Raw genomic sequence first — 16,463 nt, 5'->3', positions numbered from 1 at the left:
GGGAGGCTTCATGTTTAGACAAGCTTCTGGGTTTGACCTTTACTCCTGATCTGAAATGGAACACGTGCATCAAATCTGTTACCAGGGACGCTGGGAAAATGGTGAAATGCTTCTACCGCTCCAGAAGATAATTCACTACTGATGCAATTCTCTATCTGTATAAAAGCCAAGCACGTCCAAGGATGGATTACTGCTGCCACATTTTGGCAGGAGCTGCTAAAAACAGCCTATCCTGCCTTGACAGAGTACAAAATAGACTTCGTGGTTTGGTGCGGGATTCCCTTTTCTCTTCGCTGCAACCTCTCTCCCACAGAAGAGACGTTTCGAGCCTGTCTTTGTTTTATCGTTATTTCCATGGCAAGTGCTCGTCTGAGCTCCAATCTCTCGTCCCCCTCGCCAATCTTTCACAAGAAGCACCCGTCTGATAGATGTTAAATTTTAAGAGCTTTTTTTTAAATATAAAAACATGATAAGTTGTGTTTGTACTGTAAGTGCTTGAGGTGAATTTTTGTTTAAAGCAAACTTAGTTATAAAAAAGCTTTCTTTAAGTTTTATTATTTTAAGTGACTTGAGTGAAATTCAAATGCACTTTTTTTTTTATTTCAACGAAAAGAAATCATATTTGCTTGGATTTCGATTTTGTTTTTTCTATAATCTTCTCTTCTCTTCTCTATCTCTTCTCTTCTCTTCTATTCTTCTTCTTCTATATCTTCTATATAAATAAAATGAACTCATTTTTTCCCGTCTGATTTTGACATTAATAGGATTAAAATCAAGATATTTCATGCAAATATAATATGCACAAACGGCAGAACAATATATGAGGTGTGTTATAGGCTTATTATTTCTCAAATTCCTCGATAATCTTAGATTTCCATACTTTTTCTGCTGAGAAGTCAGGGGCAAAATCGGTTAAGACCAATGGAAGTTGAAAAATATTTTCTCTCTAATAAATTCCTCCTCCCCCTGCCACCACTTAACACCGTTTGGGGATCGTTCACAAGGAACAGGTGAGAAGAGAACACCGGTTTGGCTTCGTAGTTCTCTCATGTGAAGTTATTTAAAATCACTAAACTAAGCTGCAGTGTTCTGTGGCGTAGTGGTTAGCGTGCTGGACAATTCACGTTATATTTTCACGTTCTCGCCGACCTACCGTAGTCGTTTTTTTTTTCCTACACAACTGGAATGGACTTTTCTTGGTGGCCGAACTGTTAACGTTGCAGATGTTTTTTTTTCACACTTTATTTTCTTACTTTTACTCATGACTCCGGGTTTGATCCTTCCTACTTACCTACCATAACATTTTTTAAACCTCCCCCCCCCGTCCCGGAAACAAACACTCGGGCAACGCCGGGTACCCCCGCTAGTAAATTATAAAGTTTAAATAAAGTACCGTAATATGGCAGATCATATTGCAAAAATAATAGATATTTTAAAAATATACACACAATTTTCTAATCTATAAAAAAAACTTCTTTCCAGTTAAACAAAAAAACATTAAAAAAATATTACGTGCTGGGTTTTAACTACAGATCATGCAAAAAAAAAAACAAGAAAAAAACAGGTAAATTTTCAAGTCTTTGCAGTTAATGAAAGAAAATTAAGAAATTAACGTGCGGAGTTTAAAACCTACAGATCAAGTCATGCAAAAAACAAAAACAAAAACAAAAAACATGCTATCAACTTACCTACAGTGGAATTTTCACGGCCCGTTGCTAAGTGACGGCATGGAAAAATGGATTTACGGTTTAGACTATCTATTATCGATAATTATCGGGGGTATTCTGAGACTAAACATAACTAAGATCATTCTCAGACATACACTAAAGTTCCGCAAATTTAAAAAAAAATATGTTCAGCCGTATCAGAGTCTATAAGGAACGAACACACGCACGCAGACAAAGTTGCATTTATATAATGGAATAATTTGCCCGGTAGACCAATTCAGCAAAAAAAAAAAAAAAAATTAGGGTCTCTTTTGTACATATTTATATGGTTTGCAAGATTCAATTACCCGCCATTTCAAGTTGAAAGAAATATTGCTATTTTTTAGTTGCCAAATATAGTTGGATAGATTAGTTTGGTTTGACAGAGAGTTATTTTTAAAAGAATATTTGTGCGTTGAAATTCTATGTTTTATTAGGTCAGATGTGGACCCAAAATATATTACCTCTTGCTTATTGTGATTATTTTCCGTTAGGTCTGGTGCTGGATTATTATATGGTGGGTTGGTTTGTAATTGATCCGTAGATTGGTTTAAGTTGGTGTCATTATTTAATCTGGTAGTTGAGTTATGGCTGTTAATAGATTCATGTAGCTTTGGGGTTTTTGATACTGTGCAGCTATAGATTACATTTTTAATTTTACATGAGCCTTGTAGGGGACATTTATTTTTTCTTCTACGGTTACAGTCTGATATATTTTGTATAGTTGTATTTTGTAGCTTATTAATTTTCTTACTATTAGAGCTAATTATTTTTTGATGAAGGTAAGGCATAGTAGAGTAAGAGACTTTGATTGTGTTCTTATTGAAAATTTTATTATATCTATGGGGGGCTTTAAAGTTCTTATCTAATATTTTAAAAAATTCTCTGGCTATGTTTGTCTCTAGGTTTTTGGAATATGGAGGGTTAAACCATAGGGTCTCCTTATGTCTATTCTTACGTTTACGTGTTTTGGTTTGTTGTTTATTTGTATTATTATCTAATATTTGTGGTTTGGTTTTATCTTTTTTTGTCTCTTGGTCATTTTTCTTAACTCGCATACGGGAAGACATTGCCATATTATATGTTATTACGCTCTTAATAGGTTTATTTTCAATGCAGTTTATGTTTCTATCATTTTTATTTATGAATTTAATTTGTGAATTGTATCCCGAGTTTTTAAGGACTTCATTGTAATATTTTTCATTTTTGATAAATATGGATTTAGTAGAAGACCCTAAAAATTTTGAAATATGAAGATATAAAAAATGCAACCACCCTATTAAATTCAAGACAGGAACTAATATTCACATGCAGTCATAAACGTTAGTTTAAATTTAATAAATAGAAACCACCTTAAATCATTAAAAATTACTTATTAGTAAAAATAGATTACAATTTTTTTTCTGTAATAAATTAAGTTAGACTAATTATCCCCCTTGCATTATGTACTTATACACATAACATTAACTTACAATTTCTTTCGAATTATAAACCGTGGCGTCTTTAAATCAAAAGTATGCTAACGGAAATAAATTATTGCACGGGCGTCCTTTTTGAAAATTTATCATTCCATAAGCTGAAAAGCTATAGCAAGCATCTATATGAGTACTTTAACCATAATTCCTGATTTGAAAAGGCGAAAAATTAAAAGGTAAATATTTGTAACTATATTTTTATGCATATATCTGTATATCTATGTATATGTATATATGTGTCTATTTTTTCATATATATGCATGTATATATTTGTGTATGTATGTATGTATAATATTGTACTTAAACCAAATTTATATTTTACTCTATTTTATTTCTATCTCTAACCCATATTAATTTTCTTATCAAGTTTAAATCCAGACCTTTATTTTAATTTTTTTCCAGATACATCTGCCTTACTTTTAATGCTAGGTTTATTTATGGTGTCTTTTAAATTTAATAAAAACCCTTCACAATTTGCTGATGAGGAAACCTTGTTTATTAAAAAACTATATGCAATAATTATTGACTGTAACTTGATGTCTACCACAATAAAAACACTGTTTTCCGAAACGATCGTACAAATAATTGATTTTGTTGTTGTTCCTTCTTATGAAACGGATTTTTAATTCAATTATAATTTGATTTTTAAATTATCAATCACATTACTAAATACTGAATTAGCTCTAGGATATTTACCTATCGAGCTTATTTTATATCTAAATTACAACGAGCACTTTTTCTTTCCTGTATTTTAATTAAACTAGTAATTTCACTATTACATTAAAATACACTCTGCTCTTTAGACTATTGTTCTAATCTCCTTTAAATTATATATATATATATGTATACACACACACATATATATATATTCTGCTTATTCTACAAACATTCCTGATTGCATGGGTAAAACTTGTTTACACTCACACCGCCGATCATTAGCCACTCCTAACTTACATAGAAGCCACAGATGTAGGCGCGCCTTGTCTATATGGACTAACTAGATTCGTATAAATTTATCGAGTATACGAATTCTCTTCACGCGTGAGAAATTTGAAAAATTAAAAAAAAAAAAAAAAAACTGCTAAACATTGAAAACTTTCATTTTGAAACATTTCTTTAACGTAACCTTACATATCAATCTCTACTCTGCCATATTATTATTTAAAGTGCTAGTCTGCACTTCAGTCTATAGTTCAACACCACAACACTTTCACTACAAGTGCTCCTCCAACTACAAACTTTGTGAATATTTTCGAACTCTCTATTTGTGCTTAAATCTAAACGCAAACTCCACAAGAAACATCTTTTCTTGAACTTCCGGACTGTAGAACTCCATACGTTTTACCTGCTTTCCAGCTATTAAATAATCAAATTCTACCTAATTTCCTAACGATAACTATGCTGTTGTCTCAGTGACGTCCTTACACATATTAAAACTTATCCTAGAATAGCCGTCGAAAGTGGTGACTTTCTTTTACAAACATATTGACGGGAGAAACAATATTAAAAACACAAATAAAGTTTTAATATGAAAAGGTAAGTAAACCTAGGTAAGATTTTCTTGTTTATTATTTTTCTAGTGTTGTTTTTCTTCTTTTTTTTAGTGATGAGTGTGTAAAGCACATGTGAACGCGCAGAAATTAGGCGGAATTTAAGAATAGAGACCGCACGTTTCTTGTTTGCTTTTGAGTTTGTTTACTCGATTGTAGAAAATATTAGAATAAAAGTAACCCGATAGGCCACACATTGAACTCGGTTTAGTGATTTTGTTTTTTGTTGAATCAGTAAAAATAAGTAAACAAAGCAGTGAAATAAAATTTAAAAATTACTAAATACAAACAAATTTTTTCTGTAACCCCCTGTCATTATATCGGCTTATTCCTCTATCTATGAATTTATAAGAATTAATGTTTAATTTTGTTTGTGATGGGGATGCTAGGTGAAAGGATTCTTTGTTGTACAATGATGTCCGCAACACGAAGAATTAGAAACAGTAATTTAAATGAGCAGGCGACTTTATTTTTTCCTGGCGATAATTCGAAAAGTATTTGTTTACATTAAAATTAAAGGGAGACACGCTACAGTCGGGTTTTAAAACACATTCATTGTTTCTTGTTCTACGGATTGGGATAGTATGTTTTAGGAAAGAAACTTAGTTCATGGAAGTTCAGGTTGTTTAATGTTATCAAGACACAAGAAAGAAATAAAAGTTATTTAATGCAGATGAGGTCTAGTACATTGATGCGATTGCTTATAGGCGAAACAAGGAATTGTAACTCAGTCGAGCACCTCCTATGAATACACCAATAATGTAATCGATAGGGATAACACTTGTGGCATCTTGCTCTATAGACAAAATAAACTACGTCCATGGAAGTCCCATGTTATTGATGTTGCAGAGAAAGAAACAAAGAATAAAAGATAGATAGATAGATAGATAGATAGACACCGAGTGAGTGTGTGTGAGAAAGGGAGAGGCTAAATTATTTTGCTGTAAAAGAAGATTTCTTTCTGCGAATGTTTTACGTACCTTTTGTTTTATTACACTTGATTGTTAATGAGCAGAGGCAAAATGGGTGATAGGATTGAGAGCGGTAGAAACTATAACATCAACAACGGGATAAAACAATATACAGTGGGAGAAGAAGGGAGTTGTAGATGAAAACGTAGTAATTATTTAATGAATAAATTGAAAATTACGGCTAATTAGAAAATTGCTTCCTTTATTTTGTCTTTTAGCCTTTATATTTCAATGATCTTTCTGACACAGGAGAAATGATTTTTGTTTTCTGGGTCGGAATCTAACAATCCAACACCTTACGTTGGCTACGTTTTCATCTTGGCGAATTATTTTTAGTTCCTTACATCAAGTGGCTTCATGCTTTGTCTAGAACGATTCCGATGAAAATATAAAAATAGATTTATTTCCAAACATGGCGATTATCCCGAAAACTTTCAGATTTTGTTAAATTTATTTAATTTTTCAGTGTTTTTTTTTTTTTTTTAAAACTTTTGAGATGGCAATTTATAATTCGTATTATTTGGATGATTCTGCAGTGTTATTCTCAGAACGTTTCGGCCGATATAACCTCCGAACGACTTCGGGCGTATCTTAAGACATCGTGGCATAGCGGATAAAGTACTTGGTAAAAGTCAGTCTTAAGTTACACATGTCTGGAGATTGAATATTTGGTCCTCAGTGCGAGTGTCACTCACAATACAGCTGCGAATTACTTAGAACTTCTACAATTTCATGGCTGACAGAATGGGTACATGATACCTCCGTGGATTAAATGAAGATTCTATTCGAAATCTCGTAAAAAATTCCGATTTGGATTGAAAGATTCTCCAGTTTGACAAAATACACCTGAAGAAGGTCGGTGGTTACATCGATTGAAACGTTGTATAAATAACACTCAATGTGAGAACAGTAGTCCGAATAATCCAAATAGTGCAGATGTTTCATTGTTTTTTTTTTTAAATATGATTTTATTCATTTTTGTTTTTGTTGTTTTAGTAGTAGAAGTAGTAGTAGTAGTAGTTGTTGTTGTTTTCAAAAATTATTATCCGGTTTTAAAATATGAAGATAAAAAAACTGTTGATAGATTTTTTCCATTCACCAGCAAATTTGGTTCAAATGAAAGTAAAATATTCAAACCGGTAAATCCTGTTTACGATATATATATATATATATATATATATATATATATATATATATATATATATATATATAAAGCTGAAAGTCTGTGTGTGTGTTTGGTCACGAATAGGCTCGTATGTAGTTGACTATTACAGAAAACTGATCACATATAATGATATAAGATGTATCGAGACACAGGAATGGATATGTTTGATCTGGCAGAACGGTGGTTCATTAAAATTGTAGGGTCTGCGTTCGCGCCTGGTCCACAAAGTATGGAAATGAAACATTTAAAAATTTAAAAAAAAATCGTTTAAAAGTGTTTTTGATATAGATGTACATAATAATACTTTGATAAGTATGTTTAACTTAAATAGCGATAGTATAATAAAACTGTGGGGTCTTCGTTCGCGCCTGGCCTTCATAGAATGGAAATATGTCACAAAGTTTAACAAGGTTTTTTTTTTAATATAGATCCACATAATATTGTGATAAGTGTTTCAGTGTGAACAGGTATGGTATAATAAATTATAGGGTTTATCTTTTTTATTTTTACGTTCATCATATTTTGCTTTGGTTTTGATACCCCCAAATTCGAAGCTATCTCTTTACAATCCTTCCTTTTCATAACCTATCGTACTTTAATAAATCAGAGTCCATTTTCTGTAGGCTGTTTTTGAACCCAGTCAACGACGGCTGCTTTTGCTAGTATATATATATATATATATATATATATATATATATATATATATATATATATATATATATATATATATATATAAAAGTGAAAATGTCTGTGTGAACATTTTTCAAACTATATACTAAACGGATTTTTAATCTACATTTTGAAATTTGGTATATAGATGATTAAGACAAAGCAAAATTTAAACGTGTTATCATTCGAAAAATAGCCCGGCTACATAGTGAAAATTAAGCATTGGTTCGTGGTGGTCGTCGGATTTTATCTATTTGTCAACTGTTTTACGACTGCGCATGCGCTTTTGGGAAACCTGAGTGCTTCCTTATGTTAAGAATAAGTTGGTTTGAAAACACATTTAAAGATCCTGTCAAGCTGGTCTAATGGTTATCGTACTTGACTCACTGTATTTAGGTTTCATATCAAGTGTTGTTTTTTTACTTACAAGAACTGACCTGTTTAGAAAAAAAAACATTATATTATCATACATATGTCTCAGTTTCCTTCACTCAAGTTACCTTTACGTAACGTTAAATTCCTTTAAAAAAATGAAATGAAAACGGAACGAAACCGAGACATATGTATGCGAGTATTATGTTAAAATACCTTTGGTATTTCTGTTCATAATAGATAAGAAATACGCATTAATGAAAATATAATATTTATCGGTATTTAACAACCGGGCAATTCCGGGCGGCGTACTAGTACTAAATAAAACTGTCCAATAACCGATGTATACACTCTATTACGTTGACAAGAAGGTTCTTGCGGATTTTTTTTTTATTTTTTGATTTCAAATGATGCATTTGCAAATATGTTTTCGTTTTAATACCTTCTATTTTATATATCAATTAAACGTCGTTTTGCGCTTTATCTAATCGTTTTAATTACAATCGTTTTAAAACAATTATCTTTTTTTATTCTTAACGTAGAATACAAGATAGAATAAAAGCAAATTCGCACAATTATTATCTCAGTTCAATTTAGGCCGAAAAGCTGCTGAAACAGTTCACGATATCAACGAAGCTTTTGGCCCAAGAACAATTACTGTAAGGCACAACACAATGGTTGTTTGAGAAATTTCGTGGCGGCGATAAGAGTCTTGAAGATAATATGTGTAGTGATCAGTTATCGGATGTTGACGACGAATAATTAAGAGTTTTAGTCGAAGCCAATTCTCGCACAACTCTCTGAAAACATGTTTCCTGATTAGACGTAACGTATATGACGATTTCCAACCACGTGAGCGAAATTAGAAAGACAAAACAAACTTGATAAATGGGTGCCTCACCAATTGAACGATAACCAAATGAAGGTTCATCTTTCCCCCTTTTACGCAACAAGAACAACTCGACTGTAACTTAAAATTGGTTTCTTTACGACAACTGCAGGAAATTAGCTCTGTCGTTAGACGCCGACGAAGCACCACAATACTTCCCGAAGCAAGAGTTTTACTAAAAGAAGGTCATGGTGACTTTTTGGGGGTTTGCGACCAGTCTCATCCGTTACAGTTTTTTTTAATGTAGGCGAAACCATTATGGCGAAGTACTGTCAACAAATGGATGAAATGCATCAGAAAACTCGACAAAGGACACCACACCATTAGTTAACAGAAAGGGGTCAATCCTCTTGCACGACAATACTTGACCGCATATTACTAAACCCACCCTGCAGAAGTTGAAGAAATTAAGCTATGAAACACAGTCTAATCCGCCATACTTTACAGACCTCACATACCGACTGCCACTTTTTCAAACAACTTTTTTGCCGAAAAATGCTTAAAAAAATTAAACGATACCAAAAAACGCTTTCAGCGACTTTATCGCCATCAGAACGCAAGATTTATATGTTATTGACATAAATACACTTGTTTTGCGTTGGCAAAAGTTTGTTGATTCCGGTGGTGTTTATTTCGATCAAAAAATTTTTGTTTTAGGCGAAAGATCTTCCTCTGTACTTCTAAGTAAAAAAAAAAAAAAAAAAAAAACGCAAAAAATTCCGTGTACATATGATATAATAAATTCGTATTCCTGTATGTTTGTTTGTTTGTTCACACTTTGCCTCCACATTAAAAAACGACCCTGGCAAAGTAAATAGAAACACATGTAAAAAGAAATAATGGAAATATACTTTTATATACTAACACGATTTCTATATATACTATTCATTCAATTTTCTATAGTTATATTTTACATATATTGCGTTTCATAAATAAAAGCATTGGGATAAATAAACGGTGAAAGTTAAACGAGTAAGCATATTTTTCCTAATGTATACACACTAGCAGTTCAGCCCGGCTTTGCTCGGGCCTTATGTACTTTTCATAACTTTATATGCATATATATATATATATATATATATATATATATATATATATTAACAAGTGTTATTCATGACCAAGTAAGCTATATCTAAAATTTCAAGTGTTTATACCCAAAATTGGCGGAGGAGTTTGATAGAATCTGCAGAGGTCTAAACTTTGACCGCTTGCCAGCCAAATTCTCGCTCAAAAACTGATTAAATAGCTTGAGGAATGTCTGAATACACTTTATGTAAAATTTACAATATTTAGAGCAAAAATTGGCTGAATAATTTGGTAGAGAACGCAAAAGCAAAGTCATTTGAACTTTGACCCTTTGGCAGTAAAATTCTCGATCAAAAACAGTTTAAAAATCTTGCGCTATGTCTAAATACACATTATGTAAAATTTCAAATGTTTAGACCAAAAATTGGCTGAATAATTTGGTAGAGAACGCAGAGGTTAAATGTTGTTAAAATTTGACCCCAAATTTCATCCTTTAACATTTATTATTTTAAGATCAAATCAAATTAAAAAGTTTGATCCATGTCCAAGTAACTTACATCTAAATTAAAAGTGTTAACACCCGCAATTGGCGGAAGAGTTTGGTAGAGTTTTCAAAGTTCAAATTGTTGAACTGTGCTACCCGGACAGCCAAATTTCTGGCCAAAATCCGATTAAAAACATTTCGCACATCCACATACCCCTTATGTAAAATCTTGAGTCTGTAGACTAAATTTTGACAGAGTAGTTATATAGGGAAATGCACACACACAGACAATTTCACTTTTATCGATATATATGTGTAAATATATGTATTCATATTTATATATATATATATTTTTTACACAGTGATCACCACTTATCAAGGCCCGGAAGCCACTCAGGGATAAGGGTTATTGCAAGTACATTACGTTAGTGTGGAGATTTGATGAAGTGTTTACTTAAGGGGGCAATTCATTAGAAATTTGTTAACATTGGACTTGAAGACATCCAAGTAGTCCGGAGGGAAGCAGGCAGACGGAACAGAGTTCCACAGGCGTGCAGTTCTAAGAAAGAAGCTTTGTTCATGGAATCCGCGTTTTGATTAAGCCAAAGATATAGAGTGGGGGAAATTTTTCACAGTGGATTCAGCTAGACGGGTGTTTTTCGTGAAAGATTGGCGAGGGGGGACCAGAGATTGGAGTTTAGAGGAGCACCTGCCATGGAAATAACGATAAAACAAGGATATGCTCGCAACATCTCTTCTGTGGGAGAGAGGTTGCAGGGTAGAGAAAAGGGCATCCCCCACTAAGCCACGAAGTCTATTTTGTACTCTGTCAAGGCAGGATAGGCTGTTTTTAGCAGCTCCTGCCCAGACATGGCAATAGTATTCCATCCTTGGACGTACTTGGTTTTTATATAGATAGAGAATTGCATAAGTAGTGAGATATCTTCTGGAGCGGTAGAAGCATCCCACCATATTTCCAGCGACCTTGGCAACGGGCTTGATGTACATGTTCTATTTCAGATGAGGAGTAAAGGTCAAACCCAGAGGCTTGTCAAAACACGGGGCTTCACCCAGACGAGAGCTATCCATCACAATTGATGCCAGATGGGGATCAGAGCGTTGATGATGTAAGGATAGGTGTTTGGTTTTGAATGCATTAAAGGTAACCAGCCACATCTTCCCCCACTGAACCACGCGCTCGAGATCAGAGGAGAGAGAATCAGAGAGAACTTTGTCATTTACAGCCTTTGATGTGTTGCCGTAGATGGTCGTGTCATCAGCATAGATGTCAACGAATGATTTAAGTATGTGTTTAGGGAGGTCATTGATGTAGATCAGAAAGAGAGTTAGGCCCAGGATTGACCCCTGAGGGACTCCAGCATTTATATTGCAGGCCTCCGAGTTTTTGTCAATCTACCACTACTCTTATGAGCCTATCGGAGAGAAATGATTTAATGATTGAGAAAATATTTCCAGTTATACCGTAGCTGGAAATCTTGTGAAGTAGACCCTTATGCCATACCTTGTCGAAGGCCTTTGATATGTCAAGAGCAATTGCCCTAGAAAGGAAGATTTTGTCAAGAGATTCACTAATCCTGTGGGATATAACCGTCAGCACATCTGCGGTAGATCTTGCAAAGCGGAAACCATATTGCGTGTCACTAAGAAGGTTATTCCTGTGGAGGTGGTTGACTACTTCACTATTTAATATGGATTCCAGCAACTTACTCTTAACACACAGGAGACTTATTGGTCTGTACTGAGAGGGAGATGACTTATCACCTGAATTCTTAAATACAGGGCAAACTGATGAGGTCTTCCAGGGAGTCGGAAAGCTCTTCTCCTTAAGGCAGCGCTTAAATAGTTTCGTAAGTATGGGAGCAATGAATACATACATATATATATATATATATATATATATATATATATATATATATATATATTCATGTATACATACATGTATGTATTTATGTACACATATATGTATGTATTCATATATACATATATGTATGTATTCATATATACATATATTTATATATACATATATTAAAGCATATATACTTATATATATGTATATATATTATATCTATATGTCTATATACATTTATATACATATGGATATATAATCAATAAAAAAAACTATAAATGCATCCAGCCTAAAAGAAAAATAACGATAATAACAACAATGGATCCTGATAACGATTGGATGCATATATATTTGCATGTGTATATATGTATGTATATCTACATGTATATGTATATATACATGTATGTATATAAACGTACAAATATATGTATATATATATGTACGCACCTGTATATATATATATATATATATATATATATATAGTTGCTGCTTCAATCTTGACAGACTATAGCTACCGACTGCAAAAGTTCCTGCGTGTAAAATTTTTGTGGCGACAGTCGACATTTTTTTTTAAATTTTATTTATTTATTTTTGTATATTTTTAGGACACAAAATGTTTTTAATAATAATAATAATAGAATAACAATATCAAAGACTTTCGCAAGCGAGTACTACTATTGAGCGTAACCAGTTATACAGTCCTTAAGAAATTTTCATCTCTATTTTTCTCGTTATCTACTGATTATTTTAAATGAAACCTATATGAAATATGTTCCTTATTAAATTTTAAAGATTTTCTATTCTGAAAGAAGTTTATAAAAAATTGATCAAAAATGTTATTTTAAAGTTTTTGCTAAAAAATTCAGATTTTCTCATTATTCAGACATGTATGAAATAGAGAGAGTTGCAAAAAGAGTTGTGCTGTGAGGAAAAATACAAACTGAAACAGAGAGAATATTCAGACCTGTTATAATACAAAGAGTGGTTGCAAAAATGAGGTGTAGTGTGAGGAGAAATAGAAACTGAAATAGAGAGTAGGAAAGTTTTCATAAATACATACAAAACCAAATACATTTTTTTTAAATCAAAATTAATAAATTAAATAAAATATAATCTTAAAAAGATACGTTACCAGTTAGAAAAGCATATAATCGAAGGCATGAAAATTTTTAAAGAAAATGTTTTTAGTATAGACTTTAAAAATAAAGGTAAAAGATTCAATTTGAAATTTATTTATCTTCAAGGTGCACTTTTATACATTTTACAAAGTAAGGCATTAAATTTTTATACCTTACTTTGTAAAATGTATAAAAGTACACTTTGAAGATAAATAAATTTCAAATTGAATCTTGTACTTTGTTTTTAAAATCTATAGTAAAAACATTGGGTTTAACAATTTTCATGTCTTGGATGTAATGCTTTTCTAACTTTGTATATATATATGTATATTCATGTATATATATGTATGTATATTTTGTATATATATGCGTATGTGTATATATATATGTATGCATATTTTGTATATATATATGCGTATGTGTATATATATATTTATGTATATATATGTATATATGTATATATATCTGTATATAAAAATATATCTATATATATGGTTATATATATGCATGTGTATGCATATTTATGTATGTATATATATATGTATGTATATATATGTATATATACATATGTGTATATATGCGTGTATATATGTATGTATATGAATGTATATATATGTATATATATATGTATATACATATCTACGTTATTTATATGCATATATATAAATATGTATGTATATACTTCTGTATGTATTTATATAAGTATGTATATGTATGTATATATATCTATGAATAATATATATGTATATGTATGTATATATACCTATGAATATATATGAATAATATATATGTATATGTATGCATATATATGTATGCATATATATGAATGATATATATATATATATGTATGTATATATATATATGTATATATGTAATTATGTATATATATACATATATATATGCATATATATATGTATACATACATATGTATATGTATGTATACATATATATGCATGTAAGTGTTTATGTATATATATATATATGTATACACACATATATGTATATTTATCGATGTATACATATGTATATATATATGTATACATAAATATTCACATATACGTATTTATACATCTATATGTACATATATGTAACTATTTATATATGTATGTATCTATATGTAATATATGCATACATATTTATATATGTGACTATATTTTATATATATATATTTGTATGTATATATACATGTATTTATATGTAAACATATTTATGCATGTATATAATTCTGTATGTATTTATTGTATGTATATATATGTATGCATATATATGAATAATATATATGTATATATATGTATATGTGTGTGTATATATATCTATGTATATATGTAATTATGTATATATATGTATATATACATATACATGCATATATATATGTATACATACATATGTATATGTATATGTATGTATACATATATATGCATGTAAGTGTGTATGTATATATATGTATACATATATGTAGGTGTGTATGTATATATATATATGTATACATATATGTATATTTATCGATGTATACATATGTATATATATATGTATACATATATATTCACATATACGTATTTTTACATGTATATGCACATATATGTAACTATTTATATATGTATGTATTTATATGTAATATATGCATATATATTTATATATGTAACTATATTTATATATATATATGTGTATTTATATATACATGTACTTATATGTAAACATATTTTTGTATGTCTAGATGTATTTATGTTTATATGTATATAGGAATATATGTGTCAGACCGACTAATAAACCTACGGTGGAAACTCGTGCTAATACCCTGTTTAATATTTACTATTTTAGTTCTGCTTTACGTCTAATATGACTCCTTATTAAGCAAGTTTGATATGGGTGCCGGTTTAGTCTCTGACAATCCAACAATGGAGAGCTAGTACTTGCGATTACGCACCATAATTTTCCCTCAAGACTTATACCGTGGGTGTATCTCTCCTTTAAAGCTTCATCGTGGCAGCAACAGGGTCAAGCAAAATAAGGTGGCAACATCTCGCTAAACTCTCCACAGCTGTCGTCTCCACGATTCGATAATCATTCGGATTAAGTGGAAGGGAGATGCAGTCAACATCGATGGAGAACACCTGTCACATCTCATCTTCGTACGTGTTTGTATGTAAATATATATATATATATGTGTGTGTGTGTGTGTGTGTTATATACATATATATGTATGGATATGAATAAATGTATGTGAGAGTACATCTATGCATATATATGTATATATGTATATTTCTATGTGTGCATATATGTGTATGTTTATATATGTATATATGTGTATGTATATATGTGTGTGGGTATGTATATATATGTACCTATATATATATATATATATGTTTATGTAAATATATGTATATAAATGTATATATGTAGGTATATATATATGTATATATATGTACGTATATATACGTATGTATATATATATATGTATGTGTATATGTGCATATACATGCATATATATATGCATATATGTATACATTTATGTATATATGTATGTATACATATATGTATATATGTCTATATATATGTATATATTTGTGTATATATGTATTTATATATGCCTATTTATGTATATATTTATGTATATATGTATTTATATATTTATGTCTATATATGAATGTCTATATATGTATATATGCATATATATATATATATATATGTGTGTGTATATATGAGGGGAGGAGAAGGATCCTGTAAGCCGTGGTGAAGGCAATTCCACTAGGAGAAGCAATTCTCTGATTTAAAAACACATAAAAGGGAGACCAGTATCCGCATTAAGCTGGTCTGCAGTTGACTTGTTGATTCGTCAGGCAAAGAACGAAAACATATTTCGTTCTAACTCTTCAAGTGATATCTTTTGTCATTTTTCTCAAACAATAAAATAATATATCTTCGTTACAAAAACACAATAAATTCATCCTTCCAGCTAAGTTACCCGCCGCTGTCCGGGCACCCACTAATGTTCAACAGACAATATAAGCACAATTACCCGGGCTTACTCAGTGTTTAGAGGTCTCAATCTCCCCCAAATAGGGACCTGTATCGCTCCCTGATGCGGCACGCCACACCTGCTGTCAAGCATGGTTTGGTGTTGCATGAGGGCTACAGGTATTGGAGAGTTTTATTTCATTGAGGGAAACATGA

At 31.1% G+C, this 16,463-nt stretch overlaps 1 protein-coding gene across 5 annotated transcripts in view; it reads left to right on the top strand.

Annotated features, from left to right (window-relative positions):
* Positions 1 to 4,115: 4,115 nt before the first annotated feature.
* Positions 4,116 to 16,463, top strand: part of LOC145256291 (uncharacterized) — a 47,633-nt gene continuing 35,285 nt past the window's right edge. Inside the window, exon 1 of one of the 5 annotated variants that reach the window (XM_080115006.1) lies at positions 4,116 to 4,717. The gene's annotated coding sequence lies outside the window, so the exon portion shown is untranslated. Of the gene's footprint in view, positions 4,732 to 16,463 lie in introns of all 5 variants that reach the window. The other 4 variants (XM_080115002.1, XM_080115005.1, XM_080115003.1 and 1 more) reach the window with 4 other exon arrangements.

Source organism: Euprymna scolopes, chromosome 32 (assembly GCF_053919585.1).
Source record: "Euprymna scolopes isolate OS-2025 chromosome 32, ASM5391958v1, whole genome shotgun sequence".
Classification (NCBI taxonomy): Eukaryota; Metazoa; Mollusca; class Cephalopoda; order Sepiida; family Sepiolidae; genus Euprymna; species Euprymna scolopes.
Note: the sequence above shows the minus strand (reverse complement) of the source record. Positions and strands in the feature narration are given on the sequence as shown.